The 13434-nt window shown below is 46.0% G+C and overlaps 1 pseudogene; it reads left to right on the top strand.

Moving 5' to 3' along the window:
* Positions 1-10038: 10038 nt before the first annotated feature.
* LOC116275460 lies at positions 10039-12455 on the top strand (annotated as a pseudogene).
* The last annotated feature ends 979 nt before the right edge of the window (positions 12456-13434 follow it).

Genomic DNA, 13434 nt, shown 5'->3' with positions numbered 1-13434 from the left:
CCCTGCGGGCGGGGCGGCGCGCGGCTGGCGTTCCCCTCCCTTCCCCTTTGTTGGCCGCCCCTCTCTGCGCCCGCTTTCCTGGGAGTCCCGCGGAAGGTGGCGGCTGCGGGGCGCGGCTTGGCACCCTCTCCCCGGAGGGCGGCAGCGTCCGGGCACAGCCTGGCACTGGGGACGAAGCACTTTCCAGAAGGATCTGAAACCAGGTACCCTGGTCCCCTCGCGCTGCACGACAGGCCAGGACCCACTTTCAGCCCCGGTCCCATCCCGGATGAGGAGGCGGCGCCCCGACCTCCAGATACCGGGGTTCTCGCCCAAAGCCGAGCCGTGGGTGCCCCGAGGGGAGCGCCTGCTGCGCCCACGCCCGCCCGGCGACCTCGGAGCCTCAGAAAGGCGCCGCGGCGGAGCAGGATCCCAGGCGGTCGGCTCAGCGAGTGTAGACCGTGCGGTCCCTGCTCAGCCCCTCCGGCCTTTCCGAGCGCGGGAGCCATCCCGGACGGGCGCGGCTCCTAGGGGGGCTGAGGTGCCAAGTTTCTGTGAAAACCGACACGTTGTGCCCCTAATGGATCCTATTTACCAAAAACAGTTCAGAAAGAAAAGAGTCCATTCTTCCAACCATTCGTTGCTGACAGCCGCTGGAAAGGTCCGGGAGTAAGATTGCAGGAGGTATTTGTGTCTTTAAGGAGCGGTGAAATTTAATATTGATGAGCTTCCGTGCCTCTTTTTTTTTTTTTTTTTAAATAGAAAAATAGGTTAAGTTTATTTAAAGAGGGGGAAGGCTGCTTGATTCCAAAGATAATTTCATTCAGGGGGAGGTTTTCCTGCTTTTCTCTGCAGAATTCAGGCAAGAGGCCACTTGGTGACACTCCTCAGCCTCCTTGGGTAGTGGTGAGACCTTGATTTCCAATGCGGTGAAGGGCCTGGGATTCTCTTCTCAGGGTTATTCACACATTCTACCTTTTGCTCCCCCAATGATGCTGACGACCTTATTTTAACAGACAACACCGGCTATCTCCAGTTCTGTTTCCAATAGATCTAAGCCAAAGTGTCTCTAAAATCTTACCAAGTTTCGTACAGGTGCAGGTCATATGCTATAAATGTTTCAGTCCTAGGTTCTGGATAAAAAAGTGTCCATGGTTGGTTTTATAATTTGGGCATAGCCAGTAGAACCTGTGTGTTCTTATACTCTTAGAAGTATTTCCTGACGTTCTTTAAGACTGTTATGTTTTAAAAATGTAGTATGATTGGTGCAGATTTGTAAGCAAAATTTGCTCCACCGGATTTTACCTGCTCACTTTACAGGAAAATAAAACTTGTTGCTTTAGGGTGTCAGAGGTTTGTGTTGGGTAAATGTAAAAGAACATGACAAGGTATAACTGAAGAAGAGTTTATTATTTACAGTGGCAAAACACGCCCTTGATGATCTCAGAATCAGCTTTCAACACCTTCACATACCATACTAAGATGCTTCATAATGGGGCACCTGCCTGCCTTTCCAGTTCCATCTACTGACTTTCCCCAGGCCTCCTGGCTCTCCCCCGCTTTCACACTGCCTGCTCTAGACACATCAAACTACTCACAAGTTGTCATTTCCAGACCATTGTTTGGAATGAATGAAATTCTGCTTACACTGTTCTTACTCCTCTTGTCCATCTGTCAATTACCCACACATTCTTAATGTGTCAGTCAAATACCTTCTCTAGGAAGCTTTTCTTCCCCCTTATCTGTGGGCAAAGTTAAGCTCCTCCTCCTCCAGTAGTCAGTGCTTCTACTAGAACACATTTTTGTATATACATCTGGCAGTGCCACCTTGCACAGTTGTTCAGGCTGTTCACTACACAAGGTCATCTTGTCCAACAGGCAATTGGAGGCTGAAATCCAATTCACACTCCACTTGCCAAGCCTCTATTGCACTCCTCTCCACTGGAAGAGGATACATTTGGCAATTTAATCAAAAGTACAGTATGGGTTAGTAGTGACCCTAAGCCTATCCCCACTATTGTACTTAGCATCCATCACTTCAACTGATGTAATAGGAGCTCAGTTAAGGTTCCGTGAATGAGTGAAGAAAGGATTATTTCTTTCTTTTTCTTTCTTTCTTTCTTTTTTTTTTTTTGAGATGGTCTCCCTTTGTTGCCCAGGCTGAAGTACAGTGATAAGATCACAGCTCACCGCAGTCTCAGCCTTCCCAGCTAAATTGATTTTCCCTTCTCAGCCTTCCAAGTAGCTGGGACTACAGATACGTGCCATCACACCTGGCTAATTAAAAAAAAATTTGTAGAAACGGGGTTTCGCCTTGTTGCCCAGGCTGGTCTCGAACACCTGAGCTCAAGTGATCCACCCTCCTTGGCCTCCCAAAGTGCTGGGATTGTAGGCATGAGCCACCGTGTCCGGCCAGAAAAGATTACTTCTCACGAAATCTAGAAAGAAGTAAGAGTTTGGGGTCAGATTTTTTTGTATAAGTCAGTATATAGAAATATGCTTCAGTTTGCTTCTCTTATATCTGGGCTCTTCAAATGATGCTTAGACAGATGTCTTTTCCTTGATTACTGGGAAGAATCTGCGAATGTGAATTCATGGGTGGGCGTCAGGGATTTGTGTCAACATATGGTGTCTCCTCAGCTGATGACTTTTCAAGCCACTCAGGTTTAGGTGCCTAATCATGATTTGCTGAGAGAGATAAGGGGGCAAGAAACTTGGAAGTAAGGCCCTAAAGAGCTTTGCTCACATGAACATGTGCTAATAAGTTGCATTAAGTGCCATTTTGTATATAAGCATTTAAGTCATCCTAAAGTGAGATGTCACAGAATTAAACTAAGAAAGTAAGAATGGTTTGAATCTGATTTATTTAGGATATCCAATGAGATCAGTATTTAATATCACAGTTTACACATGAAAAATGCAGTTTTCATTGGGAGGGGGCCATTGACAAGCTGAATTGGCTGCAAGAGTTGTAAAAATGCTCCAAATTTTGTATGTAGTTAAAATTAACGATTTGTGGGGTGATCTGGTGGTATTCTTCAAGCTACAATAAATATGTGAATTATCATGCAAACATTTATAAGATTGTGATATAAAATTATATACTGTAGATGTCGAAAGTGTTTGCTAGTTATATGGAATCTTGGAATCTCTTGAATTCATAGCATTGAAATAACTTTAAGGATAATATGGATCTATTCTCCCATTTTATGGGTAAGGAAACTGAGTCCCAGGAACTTATGGAGGGTCACTGAGCTTGTGTAGAGGCATAGCCAGAATGAGTTTTCAGATTTCCTGGCTTCTACTTCATATTCAAGTACCTATAAGAACACCCCTTCTGTATGTTCCGTCATTGGCCTCACTTGGGAAATCTTGAAGGTATAGGCTAAATTTTAGGACCTCAGGGAAAGAAAAGATTTTTAGTGCCAAACACATTGCCCTGGGTAAAGTAGGCATGTGATAAATATTTGCTGAATGGAGGAATGAATGAACAAATCAGACGACAGCTTCCTTATTTAAAGTAATTGATAAGAAATGATGCAAAGTCCGTTTGGAGTGGAATTTGGCCCATGTGTTTGTATTTCTTAAATGCCATAAAAAGTATTGGTTAAACTTTATGGAAAAGATGGGCATCTCTGTTATACATTCAAAGACGTTTGATATGCTATAGGAAAAAAATTTTTTTTTTTTTTTTTGAGACAGAGTCTCACTCTGTCACCCAGGCTGGAGTGCAGTGGCGATCTTGGCTCACTGCAGTCTCCATCTCCTGGGTTCAAGCGATTCTCCTGCCTCAGCCTCCCGAGTAGCTGGGATTGCAGGCACCCACCACCACACTGGCTAATTTTTGTATTTTTAGTAGAGATGGGGTTTTGCCATGTTGGCCAGGCTGGTCTCAAACTCCTGACCTCAGGTTATCCGCCTGCCTCGCACTCCCAAAGTGCTGGGATTACAGACGTGAGCCACCGCACCCGGCCAGGAAAAACAATTTTTATTTCTTTATTATTTTCTATAGGAGAAGCTAGAACTCCTGACAGAAAAGCATAATGAAAAAGCTCGGGATTTGGAATCAGTAGGTTTGTCTGAAAACTATCTATGCTTCTGCAGACCATAAATGTCACCAGCCTCAGTTTCTTGTAAGTTCTTCTTTTTTTTTTTTTGAGACGGAGTCTTACTCTGTAGCCCAGGGTGGAGTGCTATGTGGTGCCATCTCGGCTCTCTGCAACCTCCGCCTCCTGGGTCCTGGTTCAAGCAATTCTCCTGCCTCAGCCTCCCGAGTGGCTGGGATTACAGGTGTGTGCCAACATGCCCAGTTAATTTTTGCATTTTTAGTACAGACAGGGTTTCTCCATGTTGGCCAGGCTGGTCTTGAACTCCTGGCCTTGTGATCCACCCGCCTCGGCCTCCCAAAGTGCTGGGATTACAGGCGTGAGCCACCACGCCCGGCCTCTTGTAACTCCTTAAATCTTAGAGTTGTTACAAGGATCAAATGAGCTGAAGTGCATGAAAGCACTTTGCAAACTTTGGAACAATGAACAGTAAGAGGAGGTAGAAGCTATGGCAGTAATTCCTTGGCCTGTGCTAGGCCATCTGTATACATCATCTCATTTGTTCCTCTGAATTTAAAAAAGTAAGACTTTTGTGGAATAAGGAAGAAATTCATGCTTAAACAACTCCCTCAGTGTTAAACAAGTGTTGAGTGAGCCCCCTACGATGTGATAAGAACTGTTAAGCTGGGCTGGGCATGGTGGCTCACGCCTGTAATCCCTGCACTTTGGGAGGCAAAGGGGCAGAACACCTGAGGTCGGGAGTTCAAGACCAGCTGACCAACATGGAGAAACCCCGTCTGTACTAAAAATACAAAAATTAGTAGGTGTGGTGGCGCATGCCTGTAATCCCAGCTACTTGGGAACCTGAGGCAGGAGAATTGCTTGAACCTGGGAGGTGGAGGTTGCGGTGAGCTGAGATTGTGCCACTGCACTCCAGCCTGGGCGACAAGAGGGAAACTCTGTTGCAAAAAAACAAAGCAGAACAAAAAACAAAAAAACCAAAAAACTGTTATGCTCTGAACATGATGGTCAGTAAGATAACTTACTTTAACTAGAGAACAGTAAGTGACATTAAGTGACACAAAAGCAAATTCCTTAAGTTTTAGGTTGAGGAGTGATAGGTCAGATTTGCATTTGAAACCAATTCTATTCCTGGCTTACTCCTGTAATCCCAGTACTTTGGGAGGCTGAGGCTGGGGATCACTTGAGGTGGGGAGTTCAAGACCAGCCTGGCTAACATGATGAAACCCCGTCTCTACTAAAAATTCAAAAATTAGCCGGGCATGGTGGTGCACATCTGTAGTCCCAGCTACACGAGGCTGGGGCACGAGAATTGCTTGAATCCAAGAGTTGGAGGTTGCAGTAAACCAGGATTGCGCCACAGCACTCCAGCCTGGGTGACCGAGCGAGACCCCATCTCAAACAAACAAACGAAGAAACCAGTTTCTTTTTAGATTGTTGTGAGTAGATTTAGGGAAGCAAGCCTGGCAGGAAGAAGGTCAGTGGTAACAGTGTAGATCATCAAAAGCGGTGGCAGTAGAACAGTGGGGACAGACATGGAGGAAGATTCCAGAAATATAAAGGAAGTGTGATGGACTTGGTGACTGAGAAAGTGGAGGGCAGGGAGAATCACATCCAGTAAAGGATGACATCCAGCCTGCTCACCCATGTGACAACCCAGAAGGAGAAGGTTGGAGACCTGTGGGATCCCTTACCCAAGTTCATGTAGTTTGAAATTGCACAGCTGAGATTTGAATCCAGATCTGTCTGACCACATGATCCTTCCACTCTTCTATACTGACCCAGCAGGTAGCATGCCCTTAATTGTAAACAAATACAGGATCTTAATAAAAATCATCTAGCATTTGAAAGCTTTTATTTTTATGAAATGTTTTTTCATAACATTAAGGAAAAAAAAATGCCCACAGACGGTTACTGCCAGGAGACGTAGGCTGGTGCCCTGAGAAGGTTCCCTGCCAGAAGTGTATAATGTAGTTCCTCTCTTGGATGTTACACGGCCTGGGCTCTGGCGCACTCCTCTCCAGGCATTCCATCTAGCTGGAAATTGGTGTGCTTTGTTTTCATTTATGAGGTTTGTAGATTGAGTAACAGAATCTGGACTGCCGTGTTCATTGTGTTTTCATGGTGTTGGATTACAAGCTTTCTTTTAAATTCATGGTTAGGTTTCTGAATGTGACTTTTGGACATGGTTCTTCATGAGTTCCCATTACTAAGTGATTTCTTTGCATTGGGAACAGTATGTAACACTTGAATTTTGAAGCTTCTTTTGTCAGTAGTTTGGGAAATGGCATAAGAAATAAGCTTGCACATCTTTCCTTATGCTGGCGAAAGTGAAGGATTCTCATTGCCTTTAAAATATAGTGATGAATTTTAGTGCAATATTTTGTGTTATTTTAAAATTCAAAAAATTATATTGTTGTTGTCTAGTAAAGAGCATTCTGTGCCTTAAGATTTTCATCTCTAAAAGAAGGATGACGGCAGTGCCTTCTTAGAATATTGCTTTGAGAATTGAGAAATTAATTAACATAATATGGCTGAGTGTGGAGGCTCATGCCCATAAGCCCAACACTTTGGTAGGCTGAGGCTGGATGATCACTTGAGGCCGGGTATTTGAGACCAACCTGGGCAACATAGTAAGACCCTGTCTCTACAAAAAAACAAAAAATACAAAAATTAGCTGGGCATGGTGGCATATGCCTGTAGTCCCAGCTACTAAAGAGGCTGAGGTGGGAGGATTGTTTGAGCCATGATCATGCCACTGCCTCCAGCCTGGGTGACAGAGCAAGACCTCATCTCAAAATAAAATAAAATTAGCATAATATGCTTAGAACCTGGCCTGTCAGAATGAGAAAGTTCACTAAGTGTTTTGTATTTCTTTCTGTCATTTTTTTCCTTGCATTATTCCCTGTCTGGTGGGTACAGAGACAGGGGTACAGAGACCCAGAGAAGCCTTCCCTCTGAGTTGCTTCTTAGGCACTTGCGTGGTCTATATCAGTCATTGCATTCATCAAATAATATTTAATTCTTGGTGACTTTTCCATCACACAGGGAGTGCTTTGCTTGTTTCATTTATTTATTTATTTTTGAGACGGAGTTTCGTTCTGTTGCCCAGGCTGGAGTGCAGTGGTGTGATCTCAGCTCACTGCAAACTCCGCCTCCTGGGTTCGAGCAATTCTCCCGGCTTAGCTTCCCAAGTAGTTGGGATTACTGGCACCCGCCACCACACCCGGCTAATTGTGTGTGTGTGTGTGTGTGTGTGTGTTTTAGTAGAGACAGGGTTTCACCATGTTGACCAGGCTGGTCTCGAACTCTTGACTTCAGGTGATCTGCCCTCCTTGGCCTCCCAAAGTGTTGGGATTATAGGTGTGAGCCACTGCGCCCAGCTGTGCTTGTTTTATTTTCGTACTGCTTTTATATCCAGCCTGGTACTTTAGTGAACACTCTTAGATGGTGGTTGACAGAATGTGTGAAGTGTTCAATGAAATTGTTTTTAAAAGTATTATAATATGATTATGAAATTGAGAGACGCTTTGCCAAATATTTGACTCTCTAAATGGACTTTATCAGTAATAAAGTGCTGAAAGTTAAAATACATAAAGGTTGATCCATTTTTTTCCCCAAGCACGGAGTTGTGGCAAGGTTATTGTATTGGATAGTAACAGCTCTAGATTCTGGTGTGGAATACACCTTTTACCCATTTGGCAAGTCACCTAAACATCTGAGGGACTTAGCTTCCTCAGGGAGAGAATAAAATTTTTTTTTTTTTTGAGATGGAGTCTCACTCTGCCACCCAAGCTGGAGTGCAGTGGTGTGTTCTCGGCTCATTGCAACCTCTGCGTCCCAGGTTCAAGTAATTCTCCTGTCTCTGCCTCCTGAGTAGCTGGAATTACAGGCACACACCACCATGCCCAGCTAATTTTTGTATTTTTAGTAGAGACGGGGTTTCACCATGTTGGCCAGGCTCGTTGCAAACTCCTGACCTCAGGTGATCCACCCACCTTGGCCTCCCAAAGTGCTGGGATTACAGGTGTGAACCACTGTGCCCAGCCATAAAATTGTTTTCTAATGATTCCCAGTGTCTCCTGGCAATGGAGCCACTAAATCCTTCTCATTAACCTTCTTCTTCAGGCCTTGTACTAAGGTTATGATTGGCAGAATAATAGTCATACTTCTCATCACTCTGCATAACCATGAAGCTGGATGAAAATGAGGGCTCTCAAAAGCGCATTGGTGCATATGAGCAGAAGTGAAGGAAGAACACATCTGGAATCCATCAAAATGAATTAAATTATCTTTTGTGTTGGTGGCATTTGAAACCTCTGGGATCAACACCTACTGCATGAATACATGAAGGCTCAATGAACGTTTGCTGCATCAGAAACCAAAATATTTTCCCATTTCACGTGTCCATTTTGAACTTTCCCTCTGGAAAATCTTAGTCATTCTGTGAAACTGGAGTTAGCCATAGTAATCCTCCCTTGACAATCATCTACTGAACTGCTTGATGGGAAACCACTGTGTGTCATGTGGGCAAATACCTTGAGGTTACACAAGATTTAAAAGAAACTCAGAAACTTCACTGATTGGATCCATTTGTTGTGGATACACTCACCCCCTCCTAGCAGGTCCCACTTGCTTGCATCTTCTTCTGTATTGGAATTTTGTTGTTGTATTAGGTTGGTGCAAAAGTGACTGTGGTTTTTGCCATTGAAAGTAATGGCAAAAACCACAATCACTTTTGCATCAACTTAATAACTCGAGAGTACTGGCTTCCCCAGCCTTCCAGGCTGGCTCATCTCAAGCATCCTTCTAAAGCTTTCCTTGCTCATTTTCTGAACCTTCATTTCCTCTTGAGAAGTAATCACTTCATTCTCACCACCCTCAGGGCCCATCCTCCACATGGCCACCTTCTGTGTATGGTGGTTATAACCTTGTGTGTATGATGGTTGTATGTGTCTCTGTGTCCTACTTTCTCTCACCATTGGATTCCTTATTGATGATATACAAGTGATCATTCTGGCCGGGCACGGTGGCTCACGCCTGTAATCCCAGCACTTTGGGAGGCTGAGGTGGGCAGATCACTTGAGATCAGGAATTTGAGACCAGCCTGGCCAACATGGTGAAACCCTGTCTATACTAAAAATGCAAAAATGAGCTGGGTGTAGTGGTGGCCGCCTGTAATCCCAGCTACTCAGGAGGCTGAGGCAGGAGCATCACCTGAACCTGGGAGGTGGAGGTTGCAGTGAGCCAAGATTGCACCACTGAACTCCAGCCTGGGCGACGGAGTGAGACTCTATCTCCACCCTCCGCCTCCAAGAAAAAAGTGCATTCTGTTGAGTCTGTTGTGTGACATGTTTTGGGACTCATGTGACTTTTATCAGTGCCTTTGCTTGTCTCCATTTTGGTGGGTGACAGAAGATGAGCTGTTTGAAAGAACTTGTATGTGTTTCATTGAATTGTTCTTGGTGTTTGTCCAGTCAGAGGTAATAATCCAGGCAGTCAGCATATATTACTGAAAAGAAGACTGGATCCCTGGGTTTTGGGTAGTTTTGCCAAAAACAGCTGCATGATCTTGAATGAAACAGTATATTCTCTCTGGGTTACCATTTCTTTATTTGTAATTTTGGGAGTTGCATTGGACTCAATGAATTTTTGGGGTCCTTTCAACTATACAACTCAATGTTTCTATGTAGCTACACAGTATGAGAAAGGAAAAGAAAACATTTTATAAACATTTACAAGTAGGGTTGCAAGAGCCGGGCACGGTGGCTCACGCTTATAATCCCAGCACTGTGGGAGGCTGAGGCGGGTGGATCACAAGGCCAGGAGATCGAGACCATCCTGCCTAACATGGTGAAACCTATTCTGTACTAAAAATAGAAAAAAATTAGCCAGGCGTAGTGGCGGGCGCCTATAGTCCCAGCTACTCGGGAGGCTGAGGCAGGAGAATGGCGTGAACCCGGGAGGCGGAGCTTGCAGTGAACAGAGATCGCACCACTGTACTCCAGCCTGGGCCACAGAGCGAGATTCCTCCTCACACACACACAAAAAAAGTAAGGTTGCAAGATGGCCACGTTCAGTGTTGGAGTCCAAGCTTGCGACCAGAGTGATGGGGAGCAGGAACAGGACTGGGATGCTATGGCACCCAAGAGGCCCTGACCTGGGGCAGGAAACCAGTTCGGAGGCCATAGCCTCCTTGTGGTGCTGGAGGAGGCCAGTCTGGAGACAGTCCTGGTAGGGAAGACATAAGAGCTGCTCAGCTGTGATAAGCACAAGTCTATGTTGTTGAAGAATGGACGTGACCCGGGGGAGGTGCGCTCAGACACAGCCCACCAGAATTCCCTGACGCTGCTGGATAGTCCTCTGAGATGAGCTGGCGTACTGCAGGTCCCTGTCCACATGCAGGAGAAGGTTCTGATTGAAGTGAGCTCCCAGACCTGAATTCCCAGAACCTTTGACCACTTCTGTGGCGTCATGGTTCAGCTTTTACACAAGCTCAGGGTTGGAGCAGCTGATGGCCCCCAGAAGCTCTTGAAGGTAATTAAGAATCAGTGTCAGATCACTTTAGTTGGAAAGTGGATTATTATTGTTGGAAATAAAATATTTTTGTTTTTACTGTTTTATTTTATTTTTTTGATGGAGTCTCGTTCTGTTGCCCAGGCTGGAGTGCAGTGGCACAATCTCGGCTCATTGCAACCTCCCCCTCCCAGGTTCAAACCATTCTACTGCCTCAGCCTCCTGAGTAGCTGGGATTACAGGCAAACGCCACCATGCCTCATTTTTGTATTTTTAGTAGAGACAGGGTTTCACCATGTTGGCCAGGCTGGTCTTGAACTCCTGACCTCAGGTGATCCACCTGCCTTGGCCTCCCAAAGTACTGCAATTACAGATATGAGCCACCATGCCTGGCCTTAATTTTGTACTTTTAGTAGAGATGGGGTTTCACCACGTTGGTCAGGCTGGTCTTGAAGTCCTGACCTCAGATGGTCTGCCCACCTTGGGCTCCCAAAGTGTTGGGATTACAGGCATGAGCCACTGTGCCTGGCCTGGATTCTTATTTACCTTCTCTTTCATATATCCAATTGGATGTATGAAAATTGACACTTTGAGATAGAGTTTTGCTCTGTTGCCCAGGCTGGAGTACAGTGGTGCGATCTTGGCTCACTGCAATCTCCGCCTCCTGGGCTCAAGCATTCTCCAGCCTCAGCCTCCCGAGTAGCTGAGACTACAGGTGCCTGCCACCATGCCCAACTAATTTTTGTATTTTTAGTAGAGACGGGGTTTCACCACGTTGGTTAGGCTGGTCTTGAACTCCTGACCTCAAGTGATCCTCTGGCCTCGGCCTCCCAAAGTGCTGGGATTACAGGCATGAGCCACTGTGGCCGGCCAAAAATTGACACTTTTTTATCCATCCCAGTCACCAGCGATATGCGAGAGCTGGTGCCCAGCAGTGATACTATTTGAGGTAGGGGCCTTTGCCCGTAACAATGCCAGTGTGGAATATACACAGAAGATGGTGTCCATCAGCTGTATCCCCTTTCTGCCCTCCTCTATGCAGAACTTACCACAGCCTTTGAAGAATTATGGGGGAGTCATTTGACAGTGGTAGAACCTGTTCTGAAACCAGGAACTGTTGCCATTGCATCCTTCGATGGTTCCGAACCGACTGCTGGAAGATGTCCTTCGTGCCCTGAGACTGTGGAGTCTGGGGAAGCCAGGGCTACACATTTGCTCTTTGTTTATCCTATGAATACTCCCATCGGGTTGTTCTGGGGGTTCCTAAACTTAGCAGTATGTGGTAGTGTAAACTGTTTGTTCCGCTTGGACCTCGGGGTCAGATGTGAGGTTATAGTTAGCAGTTTGGTTCCAGGCTTTAAGGCAGACTTTAGCGTCACGTTTCCAGCTTCCAGCTCTAAAGGAGAGAAACCTGATTATTTCAGCCATGGCAGGTCTGGAGAAGAACTGGGAAAGAAAGCAGTCACGAATGCTAGTGGTGAAAAACTGAACAAACAGAAGTGATTTTATGTGCTACAGTTCCAGGGTAGAAAAAGTAGAACCGGCAGAGCCTTGCTCTCCTCCCTGCCCCACCATGGCGGCCGCAGTGGTAGCAGCACATACACAATCATAGTAAATTGGCAGAAGAAACACACAACCGATTCCTGGCTAGAGGGGGAGAGATAAGGCAGTGTGCATGGGGGAGCCAAGAGGGGAGATGTGGGCCCCTCTGCGCCTCCCGCAAGAGTTTCCCCTTTGGCCCCAGTGGAGACTTGGCCGGCAGCAGAGGCACAGCTGGGAGTGTCGTGTCTTCCACCTCCCTGACTTTTCTGTTCTCTGGGGCCAGGGAGACTGTGAAAAGGGGGACAAGTCATTTCTTTTCTTTTTTTTTTTTTTTTTTGAGACAGAGTCTCACTCTGTCGCCCAGGCTGGAGTGCAGTGGTGTGATCTGGGCTCACCGCAACCTCTGCCTCTTGGGTTCAAGTGATTCTTGTGCCTCAGCCTCTCAAGTAGCTTGGATTACAGGTGCGCTCCACCACACCTGGCTAATTTTTGTATTTTTAGTAGAGATGGAGTTTCGCCCTCCTGGCCAGGCTGTCTTGAACTCCTGACCTCAGGTGATCTGCCTGCCTCGGCCTCTGAAAGTGCTGGGATTACAGGCGTGAGCCACGGTGCCCGGCTATGATAAGTAATTTCTGCACCAGTCCTGCTGTAGGCTACCTGCAAGACAAGACGTTTGATTGGAAGGCTGGTCAGAGTCACTCCTAGCTCCTGGTCTGTAGTCCTTCCAGAGTCTTCCTAGTGTGCCTCAGTAAGTCAGAGTAGTCAGGGCCCATACTCTGTATGTAGTAGCCAGGCTAATCCTTGGAGTTCACCCTAAATTTCCAATACCATCCTTTTTTGTTTTTTTTTTAGACAGAGTCTTGCTCTGTCGCCCAGGCTGGAGTGCAGTGACATGATCTCGGCCCACTGCAACCCCCACCTCCTGGGTTCAAGCGATTCTCCTGCCTCAGCCTCTTGAGTAGCTGGGACTTGTTACAGGCGCATGCCACTACACCCAGCTAATTTTTTGTAGTTTTAGTCAAGACGGGGTTTCACCATGTTAGCCAGGATGGCCTCAATCTCCTGACCTCGTGATCTGCCTGCCTCGGTCTCCCAAAGTGCTGGGATTACAGGCATGAGCCACTGTGTCCAGCCTCCAATACCATCTTTTTTTCCAAACCTGTTGCTCTATTATGTAACCTGGTATTTTGAGCTTAGCTGTAGGACATTTACTTACCAGGGAAATAGATTACTGCATCATCTTTAACTCCTGTTTCTTTGGTACCATTGCTTTGTGAATATAGTAGGCTCCAAAAGAAGATGTGGCCAAGAAAATAGATGGATTTATAGA

This window comes from Papio anubis, chromosome 6 (assembly GCF_008728515.1).
Source record: "Papio anubis isolate 15944 chromosome 6, Panubis1.0, whole genome shotgun sequence".
NCBI classification, from domain to species: domain Eukaryota; kingdom Metazoa; phylum Chordata; class Mammalia; order Primates; family Cercopithecidae; genus Papio; species Papio anubis.
Note: the sequence above shows the minus strand (reverse complement) of the source record. Positions and strands in the feature narration are given on the sequence as shown.